Here is a 23,509-nt window from a genome sequence, read left to right on the forward strand (position 1 = left end):
CTTATTTCCAAATTCTGACAAAAAATATAACTTTTTTTCAAAATCATAACTTCTCAGAATTCTGACTTTTTCTGAAAATTATAACTTTTTTTCAAAGCTTAGTGTGTTTTACCACATGATTTATTGCCCACCTGGGGCCTCATTTATAACGCCTTGTGTAGGATTCACGTGGGAAGGTTGCTTACGTAGTACAAAGCAAAAAAATAGGTACAGACATTTTCCGAACATTGCGTACCGGCGAGGAAAGTGCATACGGCACTTCCTACGCCGGTTTCCTTTATAAATCACAATCGACTCGAAATGCGGTGCAGCTTTTGCGGACTTCACGTAACGCCCATATTTGCCTATAAATAGTCAAAGAAACGCCCATTCATTCATTCTGACTGACTGCATGAAGAAGATCGCAGGAAATGACGACAGAACAGCTAAAAAAGACATCTCACGCCGTGTCAGATTTAGGTTATTTTGGGGAGGTGGAGATAAATCCTATTGTTTGGTGGATGCAGTTTGAACCAGAGTAGCAGCATGGAGGTCGGATCGTCACCAAAATAAATAAGTGGTCCGAAAAAGGCTAATGACAAAAATAATACACATAGCCTTCCTCAGGCAGTGTGTTTGTACCGGGGACAGGAGACCCCCCCTTGATGAGAGACTGTTAGAAATGATCGGGGAATCCCTCCGGAGTGGAGTCATGACGACCGGATCTGAATTATGTGTTTGTATTTGGTGGTTTGTGTCCCAGCTGTCGATCAGCAACTATATCTCCATAATCCACCAGTTAAAGGAAATACAACTAATGTGTTGTGTTATATCAGCTGTTCAATTTACCACATGGTGTTCTTAGTTTCCATACCTCCTGTGTTTTACGAGCGACTTAACAAGTCTTGGCAAACGGCATAAAACACGATTAAACGTGATATAAAACCATGCTCGTATCTACAACCTATAGAAATGCAAAACGGCGTCAGTTTAGACGTAATTCTGTCCTCCTGCTTACCGCATCATTTATGAGAAAACATTTCATAACATTAACACAACATATTCGAGGTGGTTTTAAATAACATATCCGTATTTATTTATTTCTCCAGGTTCTGTGTTTTTGTGCACTGAGGAGTCTCAAACAGGCGTTTGTTAATCATTTTAAGATTGGCTTTAATCAATGTTTGAAAATGAATTCTTCATATATGATAAATGAGAGGTAACATTTTATTTATGGTATTATTTCCACATATTTCTCTCCATTCTTCCTTCTGCCAACGGTGTTGCAGTTTCTGGTCTCTCCTGTTGTTGTGCTTAGTGCGTACGCATGGGTTAGAGTTTGCGTGGAGGACCGCACGTTTTCCCATCAAGTTAGTATTTTATAAATCGCAAACATTGCATAGAAACTGGCCTACGCCATTATTTTAGGGTATATCCCTTTATAAACGAGGCCCCTGGCCTTATTAGTTTCACCTGAGCCCCGTCAGCACCGCAACACTTGACCTCCTGAACACCTGCAAATGTTCACCTCATTAGTTGAGTCCTGCCTATTTCTTTCAGTCATTGTCAGATTCTCTTGCTTTGCCTTAATTACCTACAATTAAAGGTATTTTCTCTGTTAAAGGTCCCATGTCATGCTTTTCTGGTTATTACCCGTCCCCTTGTGCGTGATGAAGGTTTTTCTGCATGTAAACGGTCTGCAGAGTCACAAACCCTCAAAGTACACCCTGTAGCGAGTAAAACTCTAACACAGAAAATACCTGTCTGTGCTGCCCCAGAACGTCTCGTTGGAGATTTATCTTTTTCCATTTTTTTACTTTTGGGTATAGTGACGTACACAATCTTTTCTCAGCTGCAGCTCCGCAGATTTCTCAGCCTGAGACGGCGGGACGCGGCGAGGCTCGGCCTGAGCACACACAGACTCACAGCCAGGCTGCGGGTGTGTGTGTGTGCTCGGGCTGGGTTTCGCCGTGTCTCGCTGTGTCGCAGACCCCACGCAGCAACCAGGAAACGACACCAGTAAACCAGCTCACACTGTCCCCTCCAGCAGCGAGCCCCGCATCGTCCCGCCAACACGGCACCCAGACCCCACGCAGAATTATCATATGTTTGTCATTGCTGGTGTCCTTTTCTGGTTAGGGTTAGAAACGTCAATTGTTTTTTTGACAAATAATGCCCTATGACCATCTCCCTCAGAATATCCCTTATCATCCCTGCCGTTTCCTCATATATTGGGGATTCAAGAGGCCGGTAATAATTCACATCCCCCAGCTGTCTCATCGCTTCTTGAATATACTGGCACCTGTCCATAATTACAACCGAACCCCCCTTATCCGCTGGTTTCAAAATAATCCCACTGTTCTTCTGTAGTTCCTCCAGCGCCTGATGTTCCCCCCCGGACATATTGGAAGGCACGGTAGGATTCTCTTGGCAGATTCCCGGTCTGCCTGGATCAATTCCAATAACTCCCACGGTACCTCTGTGTCACCCAGCTCCCAAATGGATGGCTCCTGGAACCGTGGTCCCACATCCCTCTGTTCCTGGCCGAAAAATGCCACAAGCCTCAACCGGCGATGATACGCGGCCAAATCCTCCTGAAGTCCCCCTCTCTCCAACCTGAAGGTTTTTGGCACCGGTACGAAGGAGAACCCTTTCCGTTAAAGCTCCAGGACCGAGTGGCTCGGCCGGAAAGTGGAAGATAGATTAACCACTGCCCTGTCTTCTAAGGATGGTAGGTCTGGACCCCCTACCGCTAGCCTAAAAAAGACACCCAATGGTCCCACATCGCCTGTGCTGTAGCCGGAGACCAGTGAACCTTATCCTCCACTGTAGCGAATGCGCTCCTCCTCAGCTTGGGTATGGACTGCCCCGTGCGGAAAATGATCTGGTTTAATCCCCTGATGTTCTCCTTGTGCCTCGGTGGGGCCTCCGCTGAGATGTTGATGATGGAGACATGGATCGTAGCGTTTTGGAATGTATCCTTGGCTGCCCTCCAGAGCTTTAAGAAGTTGGACTCCAGTAGAGTTGGATTCCCTGCTCCCGATCATTCAGACCGAAAGCCAGCACCACCTGCTGGACCATTGGTGAGGTTGGCGTCTTCCTCCTAATTAGTGTAGCCGCTTGGGACAAGTTCTCCCCCGGGAAACTGTCTACCTGGATCTGTGCATCCCGAACCCGGGGCAGACGAGCGATGTTTGATGCTCCGATAATCAGGATATCCCGGCTCGGCGTCAAGTCCCAGTTTAGGCTCTTATTTGTCTGTGCTCATGCCGAGTGAACAACGGAATCCCAATGGAAGTAGGAGTAGGTGTAGGTATAGGTGGGCGGCAGGAAGGAGGAGTGAATGGGCGACCGGAATCCCCTTCCCTAAATGGTAAAACCCCCACCGGGACACCACCCAACAAATACCTTCTATCCCCCATCCCCCTGGCAGTCTTCCCCCCTCCTCCGGCCGGAGAGCCCCCGGGCACGGGAATCCTCCCCAGTCCATACCCCCGCAATCTGGGAAGTATTCCGGGGACATCCCTCCGCCCAATGCCCGCCCCACCTTGAGGGAATCCCCCCGCTCTATACCGAGGAGCCAACCTCAATACTGTACTGTATAGTGGTTTCTGCTCCGGGCCCACCCCTACACTTATCATCCCCGAGGCCACAGGATTCTCCAGACCCCCCTGAAGATCCAAGGGACAAACCCGAGCAGCTAGGCCCGCCTGGTCCCCCTCCTGCAGAACTTCCGGCACCGCCCCAATGTTATCCGGCTGGACCGACCCGGATAAGGGTTGAGTAGATGGAAGGGGTTGAGTAGACGGAAGAGGAATATCCGGAGAGGGAGTGTGAAACTGACCGTTGAGCGGCCCGACCAAGCAAGGAGGCAGAGGCAGAGAATTCAAATATAACCCGGTGTGGGCATTTATTCATCGCTGTGGTACAGGATACACAGCCTCAATATTGCTGCCCAGGTGAACACAGTCACCAGCCACAAGGATCTCACCCACACTACCAGCCTCCACCAAACAGGAAACACAGAGCCTAAATACACACCCACTAATCAGCAATTAGACACAGGTGAGGGGGGAGGAGACAACACAGGGCACCAGGTGAACATAATCAGGAGTAACAGAAAGAACGGGAGGGGGAACACTTTTCAAAATAAAAGACATGTGCAATATACAAAGCCCGAAGCCGTCAGTCCACAGTGACGAAGCCATCTTCGTCACAGGGAGGAGTGGTGGTCTGGACCCAGGCTGGGGTAGGAATAATCCGTCCGATTCCCACTTCCTCCGCTCCCACCTCTAACTCCGCCCCATTTAATGGATCATTCGGCTCCTCGGGGTTGATAGGGTCAGGGCCCCCGGGAACTGGCAATTGCATCCCCAACAAGTCCAGATCCGTCCGGGCCAGATCAAAGACCAAATCCTGTGCATGCGGATATTTAGACCTCAGCCCAGGCCCTTTCCCCATCCACCTGCGGGAATGATACCAAAGCCCTCCGTAATTCCGCCGAGGTCCCTTGGTAATGCTCATTCAGGATTTGCAGTCCTGTCTGCAACCAATTATTGGCATTTCCGCCCAAGAGATCCGCGATGGTCCCCTTCAGTAAAGCGGGTTTTAAAGAATCCATCAGCCAATCCCTGGTCTGGGCGATGTTCCTGGGAATAGGCCAATTCCCAACTATGGCTCTCTTAATTGGTCCCCAACAATGGTACGTACGCAGAAGCTTGAAGATCACTCAGGTAATCTTCTGGAACTCATTCAACTCCTTGTCCGCCATGGTCTCAATATTCACACGTCTACGACAATAATGAACCCCGAAGGGTTACATTTGTTAAGGTTGGGGTTAGGAATAGGGTCAGGGTTAGGGTAAAGAAAATTAAAACCAGGCTTTCCCAAAAGATGGTAATTAACCCCAGCTCACCCCAGGGTTTCAAATGTTTTTAGGTTTGAAGTCAAGATTTTATTGACAACCTATTCAACCAGCCACATTTGTACCCAATTAACCCCATGGTAAATTGATAGGATAATCCCTTCAAAAAACAACCCTCAAAAACAAACGCCTCCCCTCTGCACATACCCAAGGACCGAAATTACCAATTTGTAAGCACACGTTAAGGGTTAGACAGGTTAGGGTCAAAACAACAACCGCAGAACTCATTCACAGCTAGGGGTTAGGGTCAAAACAACAACCGCAGAACTCATTCACAGCTAGGGGTTAGGGTTAGGGTCAGAACAACAACCGCAGAACTCATTCACAGCTAGGGGTTAGGGTTCGGATTAGAACATCAACCCCAGACCTCATTCATAGCAGGCTGAAATGTAATAAAATGTTGGGCAAAATAATCCAATAATTTCCGCTCTTACAGAGTCCCCCCATCCAATAAATCCCCCTTGGAAAACAGGTACCCAACCCACAAAGAGCAAGAAAAGGAAAGAGAGCGGTCAAAGTCAAATCGACATCAGAGAAACCAGGCTATCCGAGGGCAAGAAAGATCTCCTGAACTTCCCCACTCAATCTATCAAGACCTGAGCAGTTCTCTTAGAAGTCCAAGGTAAAGGCACGGGCCGGCGCATACCGCTCATGGAATCCCTCATCATATTAACTCTGACCCCTCAAGTGTACAAGTGAAGAGACACCATGTGTCAGCTCCTTTTAGAATAGTATTTCTTCTCTTCTCTGAGAAACAAGGGTATGAAAAGAACAGGAAGAGAGGCACAACGTGACTACGTAAATGCACTCTCCTAAATATTAAACGAGTAAGAGGTGAAAAAACACAAAGCCAGAAATTGAAATGAAAAGGCACCATCATGCTTCCCCTTAGAATAGGGTGGAAATTATGAAAAGGGGACATGGGATACTAGTGAAGAGGGACAACAGTGAAAAGCCCCAACGTATCAAACGTAATAGCACTCTCCAAAGAGACAGAAAGTCAAAGTATACGCCGAGAGGCACAACGTGACTACGTAAATTCACTCTCCCGTTTAAATTAGTTCAAGGGAAAGGGGGTGAACAACTAAACTAATCAAAAGAAAGAAGTAGAGAAGCCTAAATACCCTCTCCTAGATTCAGTTAAAGGAAAGAACTGGGGAACAAAAAAGTACAGGAGGAAAGGCCCAACGAGTCAACGTCAACACACTCTCCTAGTTCAAGGTAAACGGGGTAGGAAGAATATAGTAAGAAACAGAGCTGAAATGGCCACACCTTTAAGTCTACCTGTCTCTTGCATTTGGTCCACTGTGACACAGTTACCAAATCCAGAAGTCACAATAAAACACTACTCATGATATGAGGATGTAAAATGAATCACTAACATCTCTCCTTGGTTTGAAAGTATTTAAGCTTTAGGTACTTTTCTTTAGAGACCGTAACCAGTTTAAAAGGTTAAGTTTGCTTCTGGTTTGTTGGCAGTAGTAATTTAATATATGCAATTATATCATGTGCTTCTTTTGCACTATGTCTTAATGCTTTATATATTGTCAAGCACATTGAATTGCCTTGTTGAAATGCCTTTTTATAAAGATATAAAATCCTTAAACACATACAGTCTATTCAACAAGCAACCACAAACATCTAGAACTTTAGAAGTATTTAGTCTTTAGGTACATCTCTCCAGAGACTATAACCAATTTAAAAAAGTTGAATTAGCTCCTGTTTTGTTGGCAGTTATAAATCCCATTTCCACTGAGCATTTCTGTGTTAGTGGGTAATAAAATGTAATGTGTGCCTCCTCCACCCTGAGACAGTTATCACCGACTAACTGCAGCACGGGTGAACATATGACCGCCATTTTAATTTGTCCTCAGCGAGTGCAGTGGATTATTTAATGATATTATTTCGCTTATTGTGGAGACTTGTTTTAGAGTCAATAAGGCTGCTTCAGATGAAGCCTGATAATCCATTGGCAGTACAAAGACTGCATTTACAAGAAAAGAAAGTCTCCTGCAAAACATGATGTCGATTAACCTAGGGTGACCAGCAGGCTTGGATTTTCGTCATTTTAGGGGCAAGGCCATTTGGCCTTTGGTGTCACACATTTTTTCAGCGCGCAAAGGCCACATGCCAGGGCACAAAGGCCATTGAGGAAAAAATTAGGATTTGGAGCTTACAAATAAATAACTTCACTTTCTAATGACAAAAAACTAATCACTTTTTTAATATCAATAATCGTATCATCATATAGGCCTATGCCTCCTTAGTATTCATATATACAATGAAATACTTTACTTTGAATAATTAGTGTTTGGTATGTTTTCCATCTACTACTTCTCCCATTCACAAATCCGAAATGAAATCTAAAAATCAAAAATTATATTTATATGTAACAAATATATTCCTTTTCAGAGCAGTAGAAAGGGTCAAACTCTGAACATACATCATTCAGCAGTGCACAGTGAAGCTCCAACATCCAACTGTATGAACAAGCAATACTTTGAAATGCAAAAGTGTGTGTGTGTGTGTGTGTGTGTGTGCGTGTGTCTCTTTAATCAACTCCTCACAGCTCCTCATATCTGTTCAGAAACTAGACAAAAGTTAAACAAGTACAAACCACAGACTGTCTCTGTCATGACGAATACAGTCGCTGCTTTAATTCTGTCTTTAGGACGTTGTTGTGAGTTTGGACGGAGCAGCTACAACGTTAGTTTAGCCTGATCGATCCAATCTCCATTCACAAAACGCACATTTTAAAAGGTTTTGCATGCCGTCTTGTCTGCACACTTGTCAAAGCATTAAAGCATGGTTTTTGCTAACCGTTATCAGTATTTAGTTACTTCGGCATCATTTTTGAAACGTGTATTACAATTAAATCACGGTAACATAGGTTAATTTGGTCGTAGTTGGTTTCCACCACAGTATTTACATGGATATAAGCCCCGCCCCCTCTCCAGCGCGTCCTGTTTGAATGACAGGAGTAAACACAGCTGACAGCCGCGGTGAAACTCCAGCGGTTAGAGCGATGAGAATATTTGCATCGCGTCCGTTGTGAACGCAGCATAATGCAGTTCAGAAACCACTGTTCTGACGCTTTTAAAGCAACTTTTAACAGTGCGAGGGGCCCAAAGGCCACGGTGGCCGTAGGACGTACAATTATTTGTGGGGCATAACGGCCAGACCGAGGGGCTACGACGGCCATGGCCGTCATGGCCGCCGTGAAAATCCCACCCTGGTGACCAGACGTCCCCGTTTTCCGGGGACAGTCCCCGTTTGTATTGGCCTGTCCCCGGTTGAAACTGTCCCCGTTTTTTAATATACATTAAAAACACATAGCAAGGTGAAATAAAACGTTTCATGTCAGGAAACACTGGGTAAACAGACTGCGGTCAAGCCAGCCCCCACTTCGGAAAACAGTCAAAAGCACGTTGTATTGTGGTGCGCGAATATCCTATGGATTACGGTAGAGGCCTGTAAAAACTGCCTTCAAAATAAATGCGTTTACTCGGTCAATAAGAAATATAGGCTACCTAAAAAACACACCAAACATATTCATATATACTGAAGCTTAAATTAAGAATTATGTACTATATAATGTGATCAATAATAACTTAAAACAAACTACGTATAACTACCACATTATAACTGAGTGAATGTAAAATGTCAGGATACAGTTATGAAGACATATCTGACATTTCCACTGGGTGACTAATTTCAATTGATGTTGACACCATCTCACAACACTCTTAAAATAACATGACTTTCTGAAGATCTAAATCTCAAATTAGATCTATTGTCCATCTATATTTTGATTATTATTTAATCAAAGAGTCATTCAAAGTCAAATTTCACTTCAGGGTGATAGCTGGAGACCCCATCTAGTCATTCAGAGAAATTCAGGACAATCTGATGTAGAATTTCAAAATAAAATACTTTTGAAATCTCATATGTTCCCTTAGGTGGCCAGATATATCCGCTAAAAATGCTACATGAACTTTTCGTCTCCCAGAAGGGCAAGGTGGTCAGCTGCTGCCCTAATCTTGCTCAATCTAAGAAACGCCTTGACCTCATCCAGTAGCGCACGGAAGCGGTCCAACGCTTTCCCTTTGCTCAACCAGTGCACGTCATTGTGAAGCAGCAGGTCATCGTGGGTGGCCTCTTCTGACTCAGCCACAAGTTGTCGGGAAAAGCCGATGCTGGGTGCTTGATGTACCCCTGAAAAAATTAATGACACGCATCACTTTGTCCATAACTTCCTTTAGCTCACCACTGAGTTTGGCGCAAAGGACACTCTGGTGGATGAGACAGTGCAGTCCATGCATTTGGGGGGCGTGCTCCTTCAACCTGCTTACCAGACCTCTGTGCTTTCCCACCATAGCAGGAGCCCCGTCTGTCACGATTAGGTTAACCCTCTCAAATGACAATGAATGCAGCCTAAACAACTCTTCCAGTTTTGTAAATATAACGTCCCCAGTGGTGTGCCCTTCTAATGGAATAAGAGACAGCAGCTCTTCCCTGAACTCCTTTCCATCAAAATATCTAACATAGACTCACAACTGGGCTACATATGTACTGTCAGTGCTCTCGTCAATGTCTAAGGAAAAGTAATTGGCTTGACTGAGAGCCTTGATAATTACCCCCTGCACAGCGTCCGACAGTGCTTCTATGCGGCGTAGAGCGGACCCCGCAGAGAGGGACACCATCCATGGACTTGTCGGTGGCCAGTTCCTCCAAAACGGTCACCATCACCTCCTTGAAAACCTCTGCGTCAGTGAATGGCCGGTTGTGCTTTGAGACCCACGACGCCTTTAGGGACGCAGTTGTCACTTTCTGTTGGGCTGTGAGGCCTCGCACCAGGATCCTGCTGCTGTGCGCATAACCTGCTGTCAGTGCTTCAATCTTGCGCTTTCGTGCCTCTGTCTTGGGTGGAAAGGCCACTTTGAAGGTGTCATGCTTCGTCTCGTGGTGCCGCTTAATATTGTATTCTTTGCAAGCAGCCGCAACTTAATTGCAGATAAGACACAATGGCTTTGCATTGATGAAACCAGGTAGGATGAACGCATAGTTCGCTGTCCAGTCCTCTTTAAATGCCCTGTTTTCACCGTCAACTTTCCTGAGAGTGACATTACAGCTTTGGATTACTGGTCTGGGGGAAGCTTGTGTGTGTGTGTGTGTGTGTGTGTGTGTGTGTGTGTGTGTGTGTGTGTGTGTGTGTGTGTATTGTGTTTGTTTCCCGGGGAAAACACTCACAAGAAACACTGGCTGTTGTTATGCCTGCCGACGTCAAGTTACTCCATTCTCCGCTTGTAATGATGCCGTTACAAGCTTCAAAGCTGTATCATCTGAATTTTCCGAAACAAGTTTTATATTCTGAAAGCCAATACTTTGTTTATTTGAAATCAGATGAAAACAAACTGGAACGGACCCTGCCGTGTTATCTATGACTACTATATGCCTACATTCATAATGTCAGCGGAGGGAGGGGGGCGATGCTATACGGAAGAGCAGATTGCGAGTGAGAGGTGCCTGTCATCTTCCCTTTACAAGCTTCAAACATGTATTTATCGTGTGATTTTGGAAATACAAGTTTCATATTCTGAAAGCCAAGACTTTGTTTAGTTCAAACAAAACACCCCGAACAACTATTTTTTTACGCAAATCCACGTTTATTTTTAAATGAGCCATTGCGATTTCTGACTGATTTCGATAGAGCGGGTCACATAAGGCAAATGTGTGGTTGTGGAACCAGGTAAATTAAAGTACTTATTTAACTATTAAATACATTGAGTTTGAGTAAAATACTTGGTTACTGATTAATTTAGGTTATAATATATTAAATAAATTGCAAAGCAAAACATGCTGTAATTAAAAAAAAATTGTTTTTTAAAGGTTTTCAACCTGAAAGAATCCTAATGTGTCCTTGAAAAGTTGAAATAAAGGAAAAAGGATTCGAGTTGTCCATGCGTCCTCTGTTGCCTCTGTTGCCTCTCAAATGTGGGCAAACACTTAGAAATGCCAAAAACCCAGAGAACTTGACAATACTTATAAAAGTATGTTAAATAACACTGCTGCCTAGTTAATAACTCTACTTTACTCAGTGGAGGCTCGTCCATTGAGGAAAGGGAGGACCATCCTCCCTACAATTTCAGAGAAAAATAAACTTTGAAGAGAACAATAAATACACCTCAATTTAAAAGATAAGTGTTAAAATACAGATAATAGCCCTGGCTTTGGGACTGAAATGGGGCTAGAGAGGACGAGCCTCCCTTTGGACGGGTCTAGCCAGAGGCTCTGGATTGGGCGATTATATCACCAGTGAACCAATCAGCGGATCTGACTGTGCATCATAGTGTTGATGGAGAGGGTCATCAGCGATAGAGTTTTTTCTGAACCAGGGAACAGGGGCGCTGCGCCCTCTTACCAAAATAAATTCCTTGAATTAGGCTTTGATTATGTTCTGGCCCGCCATCTTGTGGCTCAGAAAAAAATTGGCCCACGGCCAAACTTACTTGCCTACCCCTGCTGTACAACATGATAAAGGGTGTTACGGTACGTCCACACGGCAGCATTAAAATCTTCCAACGCTTCTGCCCATTGACTTTGAAAGGGGTGACGTCACTTTGCCTCGCTTTTCGCCGAACTGCATTGTGGGGAAGCAAAGCGAAGATTTCCAGGATTTCCAGGATTGAAAAGTTGAGCAATGTTCAACTTTTGAAGCTGAGCTGGAAGCGTCAGCCAATCAAATCCCGTTTATGCAAATCTGACAGTAGAAGCGCTAGCCAATCAAACCGCGTGCAAGCTCTCCCAGCTTGCACGCGTGGAGGAGAAATTAGTTATTACGGTAGCAAATCACCCGGTTCTTTATGACCAGTCGCTAATACCTTACCGGGATACAAACCGGAGGAATCAGGCATGGAGGGAGGAGGCAGAGACAGTGGGTGAAACTGGTAGGTTTTATATCCAGTTTACTTCGTTTTAACATTGCTATTGCTTTGTATGTCGGGGGCGGGAGATTCATGTGATTGATTGTTGGTCGCGTTGCTCGCACAAAATCCCTAAGCTTTCAGACACGCCCACCTCCAAGATTTTGTTAACGCTGCCGTGTGGACGGGCCGTAACGGTACGTCCACACGGCAGCGTCGCGTGCTTCAACGGAGACGCTTCCCATTCACTTTGAATGGGGTGACGTCACCCTTTGCCGAACTGCATTGTGGTTCCGTCGCGGCGCTTTGCCTCCGTTGCTCGCTTCGAAAGTTGAGAAAAGTTAAACTTTTTAAGCGTCGACGGAAGCGCCAACCAATCAAATCATATGCCAGTACAAGCTCTAGCCAATCAAACCGCGTGCTTGTGTGTCCGGGGCGGGAGATTGATGTGATTGTTGGTCGCGTACCAGACACGCCCACCGGCAAGACGCTGCCGTGTGGACGTACCGTTACAGTGGATGAGGAAGAGAAATGATCTGATGCAGACATGAAAACAACACAATGTGAGCCGGTCTGTGAGTCAAAGATTTATTCAGCTTGTTGATTCGGCATCAGCAAGCAGGAGAAGACGAGAATGTAGGAAATAAATACGGCATCCCCAGGGAAAACCTCTCGTGTGTGTGTGTGTGTGTGTGTGTGTGTGTGTGTGTGTGTGTGTGTGTGTGTGTGTGTGTGTGTGTGTGTGTGTGTGTGTGTGTGTGTGTGTGTGTGTGTGTGTGTGTGTGTGTGTGTGTGTGTGTGTGTGTGTGTGTGTGTGTGTGTGTTCCTCGTCTACATCAAAGCGCCCAGACAACAGCCTTATTTGGCTCATCCTTCTTCTCAATGACTGACACTCCCCTGAAGCTAAAACATTCACACTGTGATACCTCTTTATTTATGCTTTCACATCATGTTTTTGCTGAAAGAATCACAAGATGCTACACACTCTGCATATCATAGTACATTTCTGCAAATCATTGTCGGCAAAAGGGAATCAATTGTTATAATTTGAGGATCCACAAACAATTGGACAAATCATCCATCATTTGTTAACATTTGCATAACTTCATTAGACATATGGGATTCATTATGGAGATGGTATAATTAGAAATATAAATTAAAAGTGCGACGACTATGAGTTTGAAGAAAGCATTAGTGGAGAAGCACAGAACAGTTTCAAAGAGTTTTATTTGTGGTGCTTAATGGTGGGTGCAGAATTATTATAACTGTAGAGAAGAATGTCGATATTAAAGAGTTATGCACCCCTCGAATATGTTCAATGCACATCCCAACATCTGTCAAACTCTAGCTTTCTCCCTTACCTGGTAACCATACCTGTGATTTAAATATACGATGTTGAATTGTCCAAAATGTTTGGGTAAACTGTGCTGGTACGTATGTAATGTTACTCAGTCTATCATTCGGATGTGTTGAGGCTTTCATGTACCTTGATTTACTCATTACCAAATGAGGTGAGATAATGCTAATTTGAGCAAAGTGGGTGAAGTCTGTCAGGATTTGAGGGGTCAAGGAACATCATGAGGCTTGTGCCAAACGAACGATCGACTTCTGAAGCATGTAGACCCCACATCTTTAAAACAAAACGCACATTGTTTTAATGATGAAGTTACAATCACACACATTAAAGTGAGGTCAGCTCGGAAAACTACTTTAGGAAATTATTCTCATTTCAACATTTTTCTTAGAGCTACAATCAAGTGGTCATTAGACGAATTTCCTTAGCAAGAGAAAGATTTTTAGAAACTTCCTTAGCAAGGATGACTTATGTGTCATGGACAGGAAAAGGGGAGAAGATCCGAACGCTACATTTGGTCAGACATAACGTTTTAGTCTTGAAACTTCTGAATTAACTTGTTAATAACAATCAGTAGAATAAATGAAGCCAATCAGGTCTGTGCCCGAGTTCGGATCTGACATTTCTGGGGTCTGAAAGTGTCCGGTTTCTAGCTTTCACCTTGGAAGAACTCCACTCTGAAGTTGTTGTGTTCTCTCAGGTAGTATAACAATTTTGTAATTTGTTGCTTTAATAGAAAACAGCTGTTGTAGAGTCGCAGAACAGACAGATTAGCTTTTTCCGTTGTTGTTGTGAACTTGTTTCATGTAATAAATGCTGCTAAATATCTATGGTTTGATACTGAGTTTTGGGTACCACTACCCTTATAAAGGGTTTACGAATAGTTTGTAATTCATGTATTAATTAGGTTGTGAACACTTTATAAATCATGAATAAGCTTTTATAAGACATCAGATAAACAGGGCAACTGTGACCGGTCGCTTGACAAATAGTGAGCCCACATTTATCTCTACGGCTAAGCCTTATATTGGCTACCTAGCTTACTTCGTCTCCTTCATCAGCCAGCATCCTTGGTGTCTGTTGTTCACTGAGTTGTTTCTCGCTAAGTAGCCAATATAAGGCTTAGTCATCTTGCAAATAGTGAGCCTGTGTTGATGAATGAAAACTGTTAGAAAAAAAACATTTAATTTCCTAAATGCCCCAGTTATTTATTAAGCGAAGCATCCTGCTTGGTGTCATTAACGATGACGGTTAAACCGGTTCGCCGTCATCTGTAAATGGTCTAATTTGCAACCTGTTCAGCTGTGAGTATTTTTGAGTGAAGGCTGCAAACAGCTCTGTTGATTGATGATAATGAGCTTGTCTGGTTTCTTAACAGCTGTCAGTCTCCCCTGAGCTGCAATTTCCCTCCTGATGAACATGGAAAGCAGGATGATTTTTGAGTAAACAAGCCGTCCCCCTGTTGAGACATGTTAATCAGACACGATTGTCTTTCTAATTTTCAAAGGAATGGCTTTGTGTTTTTACCAGTCGAACAGACAGATGAACAGGGACCAGTGCTGCTGGTCAGTGGAGACTCTGGTGTTGGCAGAGTGTGACACTGATGAAAATAATCATTGTGTCCTTGTATTTGGTCTTTAAATAAAAAGGTACATCGAAGAAATATAGAGGAAGGCATCGATTGGTGAAGAAGACCAGAGATCATTGTATCCCCCAGGTAAAAGCCTTTAGGGAGGTCATTTGTTGGCTGTGTGTCAGGATGTGTGTGTGTGGGAATCCATTTTACCGTCTGTCCAAAGATAATCTCACACTACTTTAACCATCAGTCTAGCATTTTATTTATGAATCCATGACTGTCTGCTAAAGACCTCTTGTAGTTGTGGTGATTCCGAATTTTTAAAACCTGCTTCATTGCCCTTTTTATTTAAATCATTCCTCTTAACTTGCCGGTAGCGGCCGCAACTAATCATAGATTGTTCCGTGGTAGAAAGACATGTCATTAAGCCTAACCTCTCTTGCAGGCCGTGCACAAAAACTGACATTCAAAGAAGAGTCTCACCGTGAATTAGGGCTGTCCCGAATACCATTTTTCGGGCTCCGGATAATATTCGGACCGCTTCAACACGTGTATTCACGGCATTCATTTTGTTATTCTACAGTATTGTTGTTAGTTATTTGTTAATGTAACCCAATTTGTGTTCTTTGAAATTGAAAAGGATATTGCATTGTGTTTGTTACTTTCGTTGCAGTTGTATATGTCTTAAGTGTAATTTGACTTGGCTTCCTATGTATGGACATGCTTTTATTTTGAAGGAGAGGTAGCGCTGTTGACAGGAAGTTGTTGTTGCTTTGGAAACAACGTGACGGAGAAAAATAATATCTACATATAAAGACGGAGAAAGTAAACAATAACGTTTATGGTTAAGTGTTAGCCCCCCCAGAAGAGGCACAAGCGCTTACGTTGATATTGGAGATTTCAATAAATAAAAAAAATAAAAAACGAATATCCGAATAACGAAATTGAAACCCGAATTCTTTCACACACAGTGACGTCACGAGCTACCCACAATGCAACGCGCGCCATATATATATATATAAATACGCCATTTTCCTGGAGGTGCAAATATCCTGGAAGTGCAAATATAAACAGCTAGCTAACGTAGCCAGGCAGAGCGCACTAGGTTTTTTTTCTGAATTAACGACCGAAGAAATCGCTGCATGTCTTCGGATTACATCTCTGGACTTGAGGGGTGTGCTCTAGGTCGTTACCAGCGTAAACTAGAGCTGTGTGGGTTGTATGATTGCCCTTACAGACTGCCTGCAGATGTATAGAAAAACGACCCTCGAAAGTGGCCTTCGGTCGATTTTGGCAGCATCTACGTCTATCTTCTGCAAACACCAGGTGAATACCCCACTTGTCACAATAATATTATCATGCCATTGCATATATGTGGTATTTTAGAGTTGACTAGATATTGATTAAGGCAATAGACTATGATATTCTGCTTGCACCTCGTGTGAAATGGCGGATCCCGGAAGTACGGTGTCGCCCTCGGCCCAAAACCCGTATGTGTGTGTGAAAGAATAGTACTCCAACGAACAAATATTCGGATATTCGGGTACAGCCCTACTGTGAACCAGAGCGGATCATTACATTCCCAACATGTTATGATCCACTGATGTTGTTTATGTGGACGCATTTTCTTAATGTCTATGGAGAACGTCTGAGATGGATACCAAATCTTTAATCCCTTGAGTGCACTGTTGCTCCCTGAATGCCCGTGTTGGATGGCCTGCCCTGATCACCCGTTGACATATTGTTATTTATAAGGCAATTCTTTGTGTTCTTTCACCTTATCTATGGTTTATGTCCTTTGAAAGCTACGCTCCACGGATTTGTTTTCCCTAAATGTCCCTGAAGACCACACTGACCTGGGTAAAGGGCGTTTTGTTCTGCTGCTTTGTTTGCTTGGAACCGGCTGCAACATGAACTGTAACGGTACGTCCACAGCAGCTTTAAAGGGATAGTGGAAATCCGCGAATTTTGGGTTTAACTTATGTATTTTTATTAAAAATAAGCATAATAAACAATTTTTTTTTATTTCATGCGCCTAGTTTCATTTTATTTTCAATTTTACTGCGCCCTCTCAATAAAACGAAATACTTCGGGAATCGTCGGGAATCTTCGGGTGATGACGAGAGCTCAGGAAGACGGGCACAAACAATGGCGGACATTCAATAGCATTTGCATGTGAATAGCCGACCTTTATTATGGTACCGAGTATATTGCCCTAAATATGATGATTGATTATCAGTAAAAAAATTCTACGTGACACAACGACATTGGATTAACCTTGAGATGCGTTTTTATTCCGTTGAACACAACTTTTGATCACAAATCAAAAAAGGTAAGACGTAATTATTGTAATATTTTTGGAACCGGATGTTGTTTACTTTCTCTTTTCTGGCTGATAGCTCCAGGAATTCGAGGTCGGACAGTGATGACATTACATGTGTGGAATCTGTGGAGTCTCAGCTTTAAATCGTATATCTTGTTTGTGCAGTTAAGATAGTAATAAGGGCATTTCTACCGTGTGTTGTGTGTAAAAAAGCGTTAGCATTAGTTAGCATTGTTTCGCTCAATGCTAATTCAAAGGCTTGGTATTACTCTTGTGTTTTTTGTAGCTAACAATTGTTCTTATTGTCAGTTAGCGGAGTTTCTTACCTTTAAAAGGGTATGAAACATTAATAGTTTCATAAATGTTAAGAAGCCCTGAGACATGTGAGAGAAAAAAAACTGTGGGAAGGGTCCACTGGGGGGACCTTCGGGCTTAACTGGTTAACAATGATTAATATTTGTAAAGGCTACAGGTGATCTTAAGATGCGTGAGCTATGCTTAGGGACCTACCAGTCAAGATTATTTGTGCGTAGGGGTGCATCATCTGGCGCCTGGTCCTGGTCATCCTCGCCATTGCCCATGCCGTGAACCATCACCTCGGGCTCGAACAAATAAGGACGTAATGGTCCATCGTCTGGCTCAATATTGTCACCATCGTCGCTTACTGAACCGGATTCAGATTCAGTTCCTAAAACGACATTTTCGTAGGAAAGCCGAGAGGATGTTTCTGACTCGCTATCATCACTGGATACCTCGTACAATCCTTCTTCTTTGTCTGGTATATTTGCCCTTCCACGTTCATTCTGCATAGACGCCATGGTTTGTTATCGTATCGTCTTCCTAAGTTTTCGTCACTTCCGGTTTGGCTGAGTCGAACATTTCGTTTCTAAAAAACTTCGGGGAAGCTGCAATAAAGTGCTTCTAACATGCGTAAGGCAATTATTATATTTTTTTAATCAGGTGTGATTGTTTTGGTACGTAATTATGCTTGTATATAAGTTAAAACGAAACTATTTGAGGTTCCATTTCCACTATCCCTTTAAACAAATCTTCCAACGCTTCTCTGCCCATTGACTTTGAATGGGGATGACGTCACGTTGCCTCGCTTTTCGCCGAACTGCATTGTGGGGGAGCGAAACGAAGATTTCCAGGATTTCCAGGATTTTCAGGATTCAAAAGTTGAGCAATGTTCAACTTTTGAAGCTGAGCTGGAAGCGTCAGCCAATCAAATCCCGTTTATGCAAATCTGACAGTAGAAGCGCTAGCCAATCAAACCGCGTGTAAGCAGGGAGAACCAGACCGCAGTTCATTTCCTCATATTCCAAACGAGAAATTACGGTAGCAAATCACCCGGTTCTTTACGACCAGAACTATTACCGGGATACAAACCGGAGGAACCAGGCATGGAGGGAGGAGGCAGAGACAGTGGGTGAAACTGGTAGGTTTTCGCCTGTTTGGGGAGTTTATATATATATATATTGCTCGCATAAAATCCCCGGGGTTTTTTGCTTTGTATGTCGGGGGCGGGAGATTCATGTGATTGGTTGTTGGTCGCGTTGCTCGCAAAAAATCCCCAAGCTTTCAGACACGCCCAGCTCCAAGATTTTTGAAAAGCTGCAATGTGGACGTACCGTAACTCTGGGAAATGGTTTCTCTAGTGTTTCTTAGAGACAGAGAAGCAGGCAGCTGTCTGCACTTGATTAGCACTAAACACACATTGCAGCTGAGAATAGTGGGAATGTTATTAGTGATGCATGTATTCGTTTGAATCACAAGAGCATAGACGATACGTTGAACAGTTCAACAACATCTGACAAATGTATCTTCAAGGGAATTCATATTAAACATTTCTTGTCAGGATATTTCATTCCAAGCCAGACACCTAAATGCTGCCATCATATATCATATAACAAATATGTAAAAACTTGGCAGATGTCGAGATAATTCACTCTATAAGTGAAAAAGGTAACCTGCTGGTGTTGCCTCAAAGTCATTAGGGTTCATCCTATGGGGACAATATATATCCTTTATTTAACCAGGTAAAAGACTCATTCAAATCTCTTTTCCAAGAGCGACCTGGCCAAGAAGGGCAGCATGTACGAAGTTACAACAGATAAAACACAGACATGACAGGCAGACAAATACAGCTGAAAAACACAAATAAAATGTCACATTAGCCAATCAATATGCGAAGTAAAACAAACTATTAAAATCATTCAAAACTGGCAACATGTAAAACGATTTTAGGATATACGAGCACTCACATCTACCAATGGTGTCGTGTTCTCTGTCCTTTAAGATGGACCTGAATTCCCCCATAGTGATTCAATCTGAGAGTTTCAGCTCCTTCTGTACATTGTTCCAAGCTGTGGGGGCAGCATATCTAAAAAGCTGTTTTACCCAGTTGTGTTCTCACTGCAGGAACCAGCATCTGAATCAAATCTTGGGAGCGCAGGCCATATAGACTTTCTCTTTGACACATATATGTGCAAATGTAGGAGGGAACCAACCCAAGCAGAGATTTATAAATAAAACCCAACCAATGGGAAAGTCGATGGCCAATTAGCAGCAGCAGGGACCATGAACAAACACGCACTTCAATCCATCCAATAATATGAGTGCTTGTTTAATTGCAAAGTTGTATTCCAATCGATCCATCCATTCATTTCCTGCGCACCCATCTTTTAATAATAATAATAATAATTTCGATTTCTATAGCGCCTTTGAAGAAACCCAAGGACGCTTTACAATGGGAGATAGAAGTAATCATAATCACACAGGTTGAAAAACAGCTCGCTGGGTACTGCATTTTCCATAAGTTTACTTTCTCTTTTTTCCTTATCGTCATATCTTACTTTTTCTACAAGGGCATTCTCATGCATCTCTTCTTATGTTTTTCCTGTAGTCCCTTCTTACTTTTCTATAAGAGCGACCACTTACATCCTTTCAAATGTTTTACAAGCGCCGGCCCTCTCAGGTTCAGTCAGAAGGAATATTCTAGGAACATGCATGTGTGTCAGTGTGTGCACTTCAACGTGACACGGTGTTGTCCTTTAGCTACATGATCTTCAGTCTAAATCATGAGCGATGAAGTCTCATTACCTCTGTTGCTAATCCATCTGCTAATGCAGTCAATAGCCCCCCAGTCACAGATAACAGCACCCAATTATCGTGCTCTGGTCAGCACCATCTTCATTTCGCTGGTGTCACATCTGTGGCAGCTTGCCAATGTTATTTGTCTCTGCCGTCCTGGCGCTGAGCTATTGGAGCAGAGAGACTGGGGAAATTGAATCCATACAGGTGTGCTGCCATTCTGGTTCGATTTAGCGAAGAAGGGGACTCCATTTGTCTTGTGAGTCAATTAGGGTTACACTGATCAAGGTGAAACTGAGCAGGTGTTCAGACACGGGGAGGGTACGTTTCCAAAACGGCACCATCCATTTTATAGATGTGAGAATGTAATGACTTATAGTCAAGTAAGAACTGTTTATGTACTGTAAGTGCATGGTAATCTGCTGCACACATAGACCATAATGTATATGTGGGGGGGGGGGGTTGAGTCGATGGCCAAAAACTCAACAATAACTGCATGAAGCCCCTTTAACTAACCGATATACAGATCCTCGACAACAAACAAGAGAAGATAATAGTGTCTGTGCTTCCTTGTTTTGTTATAAGAAAACAGTAAGTGTTATTTTTGAATTGACGATATGTTTGCAAAGTGCAGTATATATGTAATACTTAGATAAGAGTTAACAGTGCATCTGTAGTGGTGAGCTTATGTTGGCATGACTACAAAGTAGAAGTAGTAACATGTTAATATCAATCATGTCTTGTTGTCCATTATTAATTGCCATTTTTTAAGTATTTACACCTAAATATTAACCCAGCTTTAACCAATAATGTGGCATAACATGTCACCAATTGGAAATGTCTAATGCTTTAGGTGGTTTGGTCTAAAATAAATATATTTGTTACATAACTTAGGTCAAATTACGTAAGTTAAATAAGTATTTTGGTTTCACATTGAATACAATCTCCTGGGTGAATGTTCTGTGTGCATTTGATTCATCCGTCCATCCTCTCAAACTCACTACACGACTTATAGAGACTTCATAGACCTCCTCCTTAACTCTCGTCATACTTACCACATCCACTAGATCGCCTAACAATTAACACAAATATATGACGGCTTATATAGGGCGGCTGTGGCTCAGTAGATGGATAGTCTTCCTCCAATCTGAAGGTTCGATCCCCAGCCCAACATATTGATGTATCCTTGAGCAAGATAATTAACCCGAAATGTCTCCGATTGGACAACGGTGTGTGAATGTTAGCTTCCTTGAGCAGCTGCATCTTGTATGGCAGCCTGTAGGTTAATAAGTTAATACCAATTGTATATCTAAATGTGCCTTTAGGGGTTCCAAAGACTTGAAACAAATGCAGTCCACCTACCAATCAGATGCAAGCATAAATAAACGACTTGGCTGTTTTGTCCTAGATAACTTATAATAATAACCTGGCCTTTCAAAATACCCCAAGCTAAGTAGAGTTGTTTTAATAGGGGGACCAAATCTTCCATTTCGCCCAAAGCTGGGTGTCAGATGTTTCACCGCTTGTCCGTTATTGTCATTGTTTGTGATGGATGACCTCAGGCTTTGCTTATCACTCTGCTCTCAGCTGCTAAACTCACACACACAATACAAAATACATCAGGGAGACGGTGAACATTGAATTGGCTTGTGTTGGAATGTGCTATATAACGAACTTGCCTTGTGATAATGTGGGGTCTGTAGAAGCACATTTATTCCAATTTTGAGGACGAAACTGGTCTTTTTTGATAGCTTGTGCTTTTCTTCTGTGGCTCCATGGAGGTTCTTGTATGCAGAGTGCTATATCTCGCCATTTTTCAGTTGCTGTATTGAATTTCTTCCAGTATGTTTGTCTGTAAAGCGTTCCTTCATCTCCCTTTCCTTCACTCCACTGGGAGCAGAGAATCTGTTTGTGGAGGCATGGGTTTGCCATGGCCTGTCAATCAAAGCTAGAGCTGCATAACTGTGGTGGAAATGTTTTTCATGTCGGTCTCCTGCAGAGACACACACATCCTACTCAGGTCAAAATATGCATACACATGGATTCACAGAGGCATGTAACACTTATGCAGTCAGGTGTGAAAAAGACTTCATTCCCTAAAGCATTTTTGCAGAAACACCTTGGTTGGGCTGCCATTCCCTGACACACACACACACACACACACACACACACACACACACACACACACACACACACACACACACACACACACACACACACACAATATGAACATACGTCTTGGGTACAGCAGATCGAGGCAGCGCCAGCCATCAATCACAGCCCTCTAGTGTTCCACCCCACTGTCATCATCCAATTACTAACCCTCGAAGCCATGAATCAACCAATCAGCAGCGGCTGGAGGCTGTCCGAATATTGCTCTGCTCCCGCTGACAAGAAATACGCTGTAAGGAAAAAAATTAGACAAAAGGAAAATATACCTTTTTTTGTCGTACGAAACCTTTGCAAATATGTCTTTCTTAGGAGGAGTTTGAAGGTCAAAACATTGACCAATCACAACAGAGCCGGCCGGATAACCAATCAGAGCAGACTGGGCTCTGGTTTCAGACAGAGGGTGAAAAGAGGTACTGCAGCACAGGCAGTATGAGAACAATAAAGAGCTTTTTGAACATTAAAACATGGAGACATGTAGAGACACTACATACTGATATACACCTGAACATCAGCAGGAGAGGACTCTTTAAAGTAGAGACACTACATACTGATATACACCTGAACATCAGCAGGAGAGGACTCTTTAAAGTAGAGACACTACATACTGATATACACCTGAACATCAGCAGGAGAGGACTCTTTAAAGTAGAGACACTACATACTGATATACACCTGAATATCAGCAGGAGAGGACTCTTTAAAGTAGAGACACTACATACTGATATACACCTGAACATCAGCAGGAGAGGACTCTTTAAAGTAGAGACACTACATACTGATATACACCTGAGCATCAGCAGGAGAGGACTCTTTAAAGTAGAGACACTACATACTGATATACACCTGAACATCAGCAGGAGAGGACTCTTTAAAGTAGAGACACTACATACTGATATACACCTGAACATCAGCAGGAGAGGACTCTTTAAAGTAGAGACACTACATACTGATATACACCTGAACATCAGCAGGAGAGGACTCTTTAAAGTAGAGACACTACATACTGATATACACCTGAACATCAGCAGGAGAGGACTCTTTAAAGTAGCGACACTACATACTGATATACACCTGAACATCAGCAGGAGAGGACTCTTTAAAGTAGAGACACTACATACTGATATACACCTGAACATCAGCAGGAGAGGACTCTTTAAAGTATTGA

The sequence above is a fragment of the Gymnodraco acuticeps genome, unplaced genomic scaffold (genome assembly GCF_902827175.1).
Source record: "Gymnodraco acuticeps unplaced genomic scaffold, fGymAcu1.1, whole genome shotgun sequence".
In the NCBI taxonomy this organism is placed as follows: domain Eukaryota; kingdom Metazoa; phylum Chordata; class Actinopteri; order Perciformes; family Bathydraconidae; genus Gymnodraco; species Gymnodraco acuticeps.